Source organism: Trichosurus vulpecula, chromosome 3, assembly GCF_011100635.1.
Source record: "Trichosurus vulpecula isolate mTriVul1 chromosome 3, mTriVul1.pri, whole genome shotgun sequence".
Lineage (NCBI taxonomy): Eukaryota > Metazoa > Chordata > Mammalia > Diprotodontia > Phalangeridae > Trichosurus > Trichosurus vulpecula.
This window is the reverse complement of record NC_050575.1, coordinates 283,157,682-283,168,217: the sequence shown is the minus strand read 5'-3', so window position 1 is coordinate 283,168,217 and position 10,536 is coordinate 283,157,682. Positions and strand designations below refer to the sequence as shown.

Genomic DNA, 10,536 nt, shown 5'->3' with positions numbered 1-10,536 from the left:
TTATGGGGAATATTCAAATTGATGAGTTCAAGGATCTATTTGAATATTTGAACATAAACTGGCAGTGATAGGATAGGGTAAGGCATTGAAATCAGAGGATTCTTTTTTTAATACTTAAGATAATTTATTCAAGGGACAATGAAATATAAGCAGATGTTGCTGTAAAGGATTTTATTTATAATAGAATCCTATGTGCTACAAATGCTACAATGTAGAAAAAAAGACGGGTACAGTTTTAAATGGAATTTAAAAAATAAGCTAATACCAATTTCAGAAAAAATTATAGATTTGAATGATATACACTATTAAAATCTCTTAAATTAAATCAAATCAGTGATACATAATCATTCTGGGTATACAAGAATACAATGATTGAAAATGCCTAATGTAAAAATAAAAACCATGAACTGAGGAATTTAATGCTTTTGAAAATAAGGCCAAGACTACATATACAATACATAATATTTCATATTCCTTAGTAAATATTTTCTCACTTATCATGCAGTACCACTTTTGAAATATATAATCTCCCCTTATCTGAATTCTAGCCATACTAAACTATGGACATCAATTTTAGTATTTTATGATGTGTTCAAATGTAGCCATGAGTTAAAAAGATAATCTACTATGACAGAGCCCATTAGAAATGTAGTTTCTACTACCATCTTGACATATAAGATCATTATATCTGTGCATAATTGTTATTTTTGTCACCATCTAGCATTAAAAGTCTCTGCACTTGATAAGCAAATATTAGTAAATACTTCAGTACTGTCACCAGAGTTCGTCTTAATGAATTACTGAAACAGATGTAACAACTGTTTTCACTCAAGATTAAGAACAAAGTGATTAGGTTTGCTGATTAATTTTTTTCTTGGTAATTTATGGAATGAATGAAAAGAACCTAGTCACCAGTATTTAAATTTACATTTGCATAACTTATTCTCCACTATTTGAAAAGTAGGAAACTAAAACTCAACCTTCAGGTTCTTGACTCCTTACCTAGGAAAAAGATACTCTGACTGAAGTTTTTATTTGTCTTTCATAATCCTAAAAGGTTAAAGTAATGTTCATTTTCACTAAGTAAAAGCCTTATCACACTGGTGTGGTCATTACTTCTGTTATATATAGGCTTTATTTCTTAATATCAGCAATTTTCTATATAGCCACTACATACAAAGAAGACATGATCTGACCATCAATAAAACTGAACCCACAAACCATTAAGATGCTGTATGCCAAGCTCTTACCATGAATTCCACTTATTAAGTCCCATAAAGAGTATTTAGATTGCTTTCTTTATTCAATTCTAGTTTTGGGGGGCAGGAGTGGGGGGATGGTAGATAAATTTTGTCATGACCTTATTTTAATACATTTAAATAATGATTTATTAATGTAGTAAATGAAAAGCAAATTGCAAAAGAAGCTTTTTTAGCTAATGATTAAGTACAGTACTTTGGATTGTTCAAAAAGTATATTGTATGACCATCCCTAAGTTTCCAGAGCCAAAGCTATCTATTACTGTGGTTACTTATTGACAGTTTGGCTAAAGTTCTTAAAAATTCACCACCCCAAAAGCTATTCCTATCAATCTTCCGTAACAGTTTAAAAGAAAAGTATCATTTAAGTTGCATGACAAAACCAAATATGCAGATACACTGATATGCTAAGACAATTGCAATTTATCAAAAGACATGTAAGATCATTCTTATGTATTCAAGAGTAATTAAAAATTAATATTTTGGCCAAGCCATATTTATAAACACAAGTTGACAATGCAAAATAGTTGCATAACTAATAATGCTAGACAGCTATGATATGGTAGGTTCAAGTTAACCCCACCTGTCCAAAAATAACAAAAAAAAAAAACCTAAAAATACTTAGCCAGTATAAACCTGTACTATTTGCCGAAATTTTAGTACTTGCTATAATCGTTGTTCTAATATTTAAAGCCACATCTAAAGGATATGGCATAGCTATCTACTAATTGGCATATTTGTTTATTTCTCATTTAGTAAGTCTTTATTTTATTTAAATTGCAAAACAAATTTCAACTCTGATTGCTATGCAAAAGGATTGAAAGTATCTGCTTTGCAATGAACTCTACAATTCTCAACCACCCCCCCACTCCAAGCCCACCACCCTCACCCCCGCCACACACACAACATGCTATATGAAAAATGTTACTAACTGAACTACAGACATTAAATACTGAAAAAGTTAACAGTTTATCATAATTTATTTTATTTAAAAATCTAGGAAGTTCGCAGCCATCAGCAATTCCAGCGCAATTTCAGGTGCTATTGGGAATTCAGGAATCTCTGTAGTGCGGTTAGCGTAGCGAACCTTGTAGGTAAAATACATGCATACTTTTGATAGCACGTGTGATGGAATTTCTCTAAAATTAACTTCATTGGTTTCATTTTCAGCATACTGACCCGAGCCACTTTAACATGGCTTTTATTGTTTCTGACGTTAAAGGATGCTCCCTTTTTACAATAAATTCATGACCATCGGAAGATAGCAATTTCACATGCATAGCATCTGGGCCCTTACACCCGCCATATGTTTTCTCTTTTCCATCCATTATCTCCTTATGAAATTATATTTTGTTTCCACAGGAATTTTAACAAAACACCTTCTTGTCAGTTCCGCAGCGGCCACAGCTCTGTCCCCACTCACCGCCACAGCCCTTTCTCCCAGGGCGGTCGCTCCCCGCTCCCTCCCCCCGCGGCACCAGCAGCCCTCCGCCGTCTCTCAAATCAGAGAATTCTTACACTAATTTAAGCATCTATGAAAAGCACTGGGATAGAGTTATTAGGACTGAAGAGAAATGGATAGATATAAGAAACATTTTTTTTCTTCTTTCAAAATCTCTTGTCCCTGCCTTTTGGGTCTTCTTTCACTTCAGTCCCCTCCACCTACACTATGATCCAGCTACACAGGCCTTTTTGGTGGTTCCTCACACATAACTCTGTGCCTTTTCACTGATCGTCCCCCCATGCCTAGAACTCTCCCCCTCCTCATTTCTACCTCCTCCTGCTGGCTTCCTTCAAGACTTAGTCCACATCTTACCTTCTGCAAGAAGACTTTCCTGGTTCCTTTTTCTACCCCGGCTCTGTCCCTCTGAGATTACCTATCATTTACTCTGATAAATCTTGTATGTATAGAGTTGTTTGTTGCCTTCTCTATTAGAATATGAGCTCCTTGAGGGCAGAGACCATCTTTTGGCTTTTATTTTTGTCTCTAGCACTTAGTACAGTTCTTTGAACATAGTAAGTGCTAAATAAATGCTTAGTGACTGACTTCTGGTTTCCTGGTTGATTTTTTTTAACCATTTTCCCCTTTGTTTTCTTATGCTATTTTATATATTTTTATTCTACTTTATATCATATTGTCATTTTTATCTCCATTTTCATGCTTTTCATATATGTATAAAAAGAATAATTATGAGCAAATCTTATTTGTCATTCCAGAAACATAATACAGGCATATTTCCGAATGATTTTTTAGTTTAATATCAACATATCTGACATTAAAGTATGGGATTATGAACAGCTGCTTATGTGCAATCCTGATGTGCAATATGGAGAGTTATTTTGAATTGAGTCCCAGTTCTGTTGAGACAAAGCTACTAAGCTAGAAGTGATTGCTTTTTTAAAAAAATAGAGGACAATCTGAAGCATCAAGAAGATTTAGCCTTGAATGATATTTCCCAATGTGATCTTTATTTCCAGAATAGCAAGCTTTTCCTGTCTTCTATCTTCTGAGGGTCTTTCTCTCTCAAAATAGCAGATCTGATACTCTCTGCCATCTTCCTATTCCCTTCTTCTCTGCCCTCAATTTAAAATTCTATGTCTATGTTTCAGGTTTCTCAATCCTACAGAAATAAAGGATTAGAGTTTAAATTCTAATATACATTTAAATTTTCCTGGAAAGTGCCAAAGCAGAAAAAAAAATAGGTGCAGTTAAATCAGAAAAGAGAATAAACATTTCACTCTCAGAGCGCTGTTTCATAACCAGAAAGCTGCCTATGTCATATCACATTAGCATTGAAATTCTAGATCTGCTTGGGCTTTTGGCATTAGGGATGACTCATTCATCTGCTCAGGAAATAACACCATTGATTATTTTGCATTTGATTCTTCATACTTAGCAACCCTTTATTAACTCTAATTCCAGTCCTAGTGATAGCTAAATCCTGCTTTCATATCACACTATTTTTAGAGAGAAATAAAGCCCTTTCCCCCCATACTCTTGTCTAATTAAATAATGTATACTTTCTGAAAGACCATTTTATAACTTTAAAAAGAAGAATTTCCCCCTTCCATTAAACATGTAGCCTTTCTTCCTAAAAAACTAAATAGGATTTAATTAAGGTCAGGAGTCTTCCTACAGTGAAAGGATTGGATTGTATTTCACAATTTTCCCAAGTCAAATACCTGATAGAATTCAAGTTCCTTGAGGGCAGAGACTATGTCATTTTTGTTTTTGTATTCCCCAAACCTAGTATTGTGAAACAAGGTGAAACAGGAGTTTAATATAAATGCTTGTTGATTGAACAATTGGAGTATTGTTTTAGCACTTCTATTCTTTACATCTGAATCATAGGAAATATATTTCGTGATTACAATTTGGCAGGGAGGGAGTGAGGGGTATATATTTTCAGATGGCCCTAGAGCATGAAAAATATGGATCCTACATCAGAGCGCCTTGGCTACTGTAGAACGATTCAGGAAGGCATCACATAAGGAAAAAGTGGTGAAGGAGATAGATTCTCCATCTGGTGTGAGAAATACCAGAGGTATTCATATACAATAATAATCATAGCTAACATTCATTGTCAGTCAATCAATAAACATTTATTAAATGCATACTATGTGTCAAGCACTGTGTTAAATTTTAGGGATACAAAGATAGGCAAAAGACAGTCCCTGACCTCAAGGACTTCACAGTCTATTGGAGAAGACAACAAACACGCAAATTTGTATAAACAGGCTACATAGTGAATAAATAGGAAACAATGAATTGAGGGAAGACAATACAATTAAGAGCAATTAGAAAAGACTTCCTGTAGAAGGTGAGATTTTAGTTAGGACCTGAAAAAAGGCAGGGAACTCAGGAGCTAGAGATGAGGAGGGAAAGCATTCTAGACATGGGGGACAGACAGCTGGAGAAAATGCCCAGAGTTGAGAGATGGAGGTCTTATTCATGGAATACCAAGAAGGCCAGTATCACTTGATCAAAGAGTACATTGAGGGAATGGAAGGATGTAAGATGCAAGAAGACTGGAAAGGTAGGGGGTGTGGGGCTTTGAACACCAAACAGGAGATTTTGTATTTGATCCTGTAAGTGATAGGAAGTTTATTAAGTATGTGGGTGATGTGATCAGACCTACAGTTTAGAAAAATCACTTTGGTTATTGAATGGAGGATGAACTGAAGTGGGAAGAGATTTGTGGCCTGCAGATCAAACAACAGGCTATTACAATAATCCAAGCATGAGGTGATGAGATTCTGCATGAGGATGGTGGCAGAATCAAAGGAGAAAGAGAGGCATATTGAGGGGATGCTGCAAAGGTAAAATTGATAGGCCATGGCAATAGATTGGATGTGGGGGATGGCAAGAGTCAGTGAGGAGTTGAGGATAACAACTAGATTGAGAGCCTGTGTGACTGGGGGAACAGTGGCATTCTCAACAGTTACAGAGAAGTTTGGAAGCACAGAGAGTTGGGGTGGAGGCAATAGCAAGTTCAGTTTAGACATGGAGATGTCTACTGGACATCAAGTCTGATATCTGAAAGGTAGTTCAAAATATGAGTTCAGAAGTCAGCAGAGAGGTTAAGACAAGATAAATAGATTTGAGAATCATCAGTATAGCAATTACTACTAAATCCGTGGGAACAGATGAGATCACCAAGTGAAGCAATATAGAAGAAGAGAAAAGGGCCTAGGACACAATCTGATAGCATATCCATGGTTAGTAGGCATGACCTGGATGAGGATCCAGTGAAAGAGACTGAGGAGAGGTCAGATAGGTACTAAAAAAATCATGAAGAGAGTGGTGTCCCAAGAACTTAGAAAGAAGAGTGTATCAAGCCAAAGTGGGCAATCAACAATGTCAAAGTCTGCAAAGAAGTCAAGAAGAATGAGGAGTGAGAAAAGGTCATTGGATTTGGCAGTTACGAGATCATTGGCAACTTAGGAGAGAGCAGATTTTTTTGGAATGATGAGATTAGAAGCAAGATTGTAGGGAGTTAAGAAGAGAATGAGAGGAAAGAAAGTAAAGTAGTATGAGCTGAGAAAGGGGGGAAAAGAGATAGCTCTGAGAATAGCCTCTTTTTTCTGTAAAATATCAGGCAAGTTTCACAACTAAGAGGTTAGGAAAAGGATGAGCATGGAAAATTTGAGGAAGGATGAAAAGGTTTGGAGAAGCCAATGAATAATGAATTGATAAGGGAGGTGTAGAAGGATTGTCTAGCAGCAGCGAGGGCCTAGTTTAGGTTGTGCAAGATTAATTTGTAGTGGATCCAGTTCACTACACACACCCAGAATAGTTGCACGATTTTTCTCAACCTTTGCTCAGTAGTATAATTATAGGAGTGAAGCCAGCAGAAGGTGGAAGTGATCCAAGGCCGAGGCTTGGCAGGGCACAGTCAAAAATATGATAAAGGACTCAAGAGAACAGAATAGTGGAAAGCTGAACTGATTCACTAGAGGGTCAATATGGGGGAAAAATTGAGAGAGTATGTAGTTCAGGGGTGATAGCCTGAGAGAGAAATGAGAGGTAGAGAGATTGGAGAATGTGGTGTGAATAGAGTAAAGTTTGGTATGCAAAGGCAGAGGGAGTGGTGGAAATGTGATAGATTGTGGTCAGATAAAATGATTTCAGAGTTCTTGAACATGAAGGGAGGGCTTTTTTGGGTGATGAAGAGATCAAGGGTTTGACTGTCTTTGTGTGTAATTGAGGTGAGGCAGAGGAGTTTGTCATGGGAAGAGAGTAGGCTGAGAAACCAAAGGGCTAAGGTGTTTGAGGGAGCATCGATATGTATCTTGAAGTCCCCTAGTATATAGTCAGGAGTTAGGGAGAAGACAAAGATTGTCTTGGAGAAAATGTCTTGGAGGTCTGTAGACAATGGCTATCAGGATTTTGATTGGGTAGAATCAAATAGAACACTCTAATGTTTATAAAGCACTTTAGATACATTATCTAATTGATCCTACAACAACCCAGTGAAGTAGATGTTAATCTATCCGTAAGTCCCTGTCAAAGTCAAAGAGGATGGTACTGACTCTTCCCTATATTCCCTTCATTCCCCTTTGTGACTTTATATGTCTTCTTTTTCTTTTCATGACTAACCTTGACCTGACCATTGCAACTGCATATACATATGCATGTTTTGTATATGTGTGTGTGTGTACACATGCAATACACATATACATATAATGTATACATGAAACAAATATGTATGTATATAGATACATATATAATGTATGTGTATACACACATGTGCATGTCAACAGCCAAATTTCTGAACATGAATTCTGTGTGTGAGTGCATGTGTGTGTGTGTGTGTGTGTGTTGTGTGTGTATATGTGTGTCTGACTTGCCCCTGGATAGATTCAAGATTCAAACTCAGGTCTTCCTGAAATCCAAAGTTGGCCTTTTATTCAGTATGGAATGCTGATTCTTTCTAACAAGATCTTACCCACATAATAATGTTAGGGAATGGGGAGGTGAAGCGCGCGCACACACACACGCACACACAAAGAGAGACCGAGAGATGGAGAGGGGGTAAGAGATGGGAGAGAGAGAGAGAGAGAGAGAGAGAGAGAGAGAGAGAGAGAGAGAGAGAGGGAGAGGGTCCCCAGGGAGAAATTCCTTGAATTTTTTAATATAGTAAGCTGAAGATAGGGACACTATCCAGGTGCTGGCTCCTTTACATGCTGGCTTCTTCCCACTCTTTCTTTTCCTTTAAGGACCTCTCTTTAAAAGAGAATTTGGAACCATATGTCTTCTCTTTTGAAGTTGGAAGCCAGAAAAGACCAGGATCTCTCTTCTCCCAAGCTCTTGCCAACTCTGATATTTGTGCAGGTTTGGAGCATTTTTGGAGCATTCTAATCAGTTTCCACCAATGAGAAGAGTCTTATGACACCATATTCTGAGCCAGAGATTATATCTATATAACACTTTAGGTTTTATGAAATGTGCTCACAACAACCCTAGGAGGTAGGTAATATAAGTACCTTCCCCATTTTATGGATAAGAAAATGATGCTCTATTGGCTAAAAGGGGACTCAGTTTCCTCTTCTGTAAAATAAGAGGTTAGATGAGATAAGTTCTGAGATTTAAACCAATGGTCCTGAGACTTTCCAAAGGTCATACATTTAAAATGTGGTCGAGGCAGTATTCAAACACAAGGTTTCTGACCCCAAGTCTAGCTCTCCCTCTATTGTACCAGGCTACTTCTTATATGATGATAGCCCTGCCTTGTATGGTACAAAAATTCATTCATTTACTCAACAAACCTGTATTAAGTATTTACTGAGTGCAGAGCACAATATTAGATATTGGACTTTCTCCACTGAGCGGGAAATACCCCTATTTTAAACCAATTTAGAACTCTGTTTCCTTTAGTACTCCTTGCTTTTTGTGCTAATCATATATTGTTTTTCCCTAAATCAAATGGCTCTAAACTTTCTGCTGATCTAGACTTATCTGTGAAAGGAATCAAATCTATTTAAAACTATCTTGCTGCAAGGTTTCAATGTATTGTATTCTGCAATCTATCCTTCCCTAGGAAGCTGCAATCAACAACCTATAAGCCTGTTTCCCCTTTGGGTAGTCTCCCAGACATAGGCCAGACTGCAGAAGAGAATGCCAATGTAATCATCCTGTGATTTCACATCCTGGCTGCTGCAAGAGAACAGCTTGGCTGACCTTGAGATGAGGTGCCTTTTTTGGCTCAAGAGAGCTGTTCAGCATCAGTGACACTGAATGAAAAAATAAACAGAGTTCTGCTTTGGAATGACCCTCAAACACACCCTTTTTCTAGGTTGTAATGGTTTAATAGGCTGAAATATTGGTATGTTTGAGTACATAACAAAATTCATTACAAAATCTTGTATTTCCTTAGGGTGGTTACATGTTTAAAGACTCTCACTCATATCATTTTACCTTTTAAAAACATCTATATAATCTAATTCAAGAAGTCATCCACATTTTACAGATGACAAAACTGATATGCATGACTATTGGCATGATGAAAGCCACACATTGAGCTAGTGACAAGACAATATAAAACTTCGGTCTTTAGATGCTTTCCAATATACTATATTGCTTCATGAGTCCTTTCAATTTGAAAGGTTTTATTTAAAAGATAAATAAAAGATTTTACTCTGGGGTAATGTTCACCTTAATTTTTTAAAGCTATGCACGCTTATACATTATGGATGACAAACTAAGAGACTGGGAACAAACAAAGAGAAATTAGTGTTAATTAGTGTGTGGGATGAAAGACCCTCACCAATTAAAAGTTAATAAGGAGCCATCTCAGAATGGGAACAGAAATAAACTTTATTCAATTCTCGAGAATTGGGCATCCCCCGCTAGAATGAATCCAGCAAGGGAAGCGCTTTACAAGGCACAAGGCACCCATAATTATACCTAACACAAGAGAATTCCCACCCACCTCTGACCCTTCTCACCATTGGCTGGGAGGTGGGCTTACAATCTGAGCATGAAAGCTAGACAAAGAACCGGGAAATCAAGGCACAGAAACTCCAATTCCCATTCCCTTTGTTAATGATTACAGGTGGGGTGATATCTATAAATCTGAGAAAGGAGAATAGAATAAGGGGAGGGGGAACCCTCTCCATTCTTTACAGTAGAGAAAAACAGGTCATTATGACCCTGTTCTTACTAAGCAAATCTTTAAACCAGAACCAGAAGAAAGAACAAAAGTTTCAGGGTAAATTTTCCCAGAGGCTGAGCCATCAGACTCTCACGGCCTCAGAATTTTTTTCCTATTTCTTGATTTTTAAACATTTCTTAATATAGATATAGATATATATTTATACATATCTTCCCTGTGAAGTCTTCACATTTTATTTACCTCACACATTAGTGTTAAATTAGAAATTAGAATTAGAAATTAGGTTTAAAAACAATAGCCCAGGGTCCCCAAAATCCTGCACTGGGATTCAATATACAACACTTCCTTAGTATGAGACAGCCTGTATTTCACCTCACAAAAAAGCATAGAACTCTAAGAACTCAAAGAAATCCACAAACAAATAACTAAAAAGTACTGGAATAGCCTATCAGCCTCTCACATCTTCCATAGGAGAATGGAACTTGGTTGCTATCAGGGTTGCCTTTCATTATGACAGTGAATTCCTCTTCCTAATCCCACCCATAAAGATTTGAAATACCACTCTGTGATTTAGAATTCCTCAAAAAGCAAACATATTTTGGAGTTTGCTGTACAAGCCGATCCCCTTCTGATCCGATGTCTTCTGTCCAAGTCACTCAATG

At 36.9% G+C, this 10,536-nt stretch overlaps 1 pseudogene; it reads right to left on the bottom strand.

Annotated features, from left to right (window-relative positions):
* Positions 1–2,247: 2,247 nt before the first annotated feature.
* LOC118842488 lies at positions 2,248–2,587 on the bottom strand (annotated as a pseudogene).
* Positions 2,588–10,536: the final 7,949 nt, after the last annotated feature.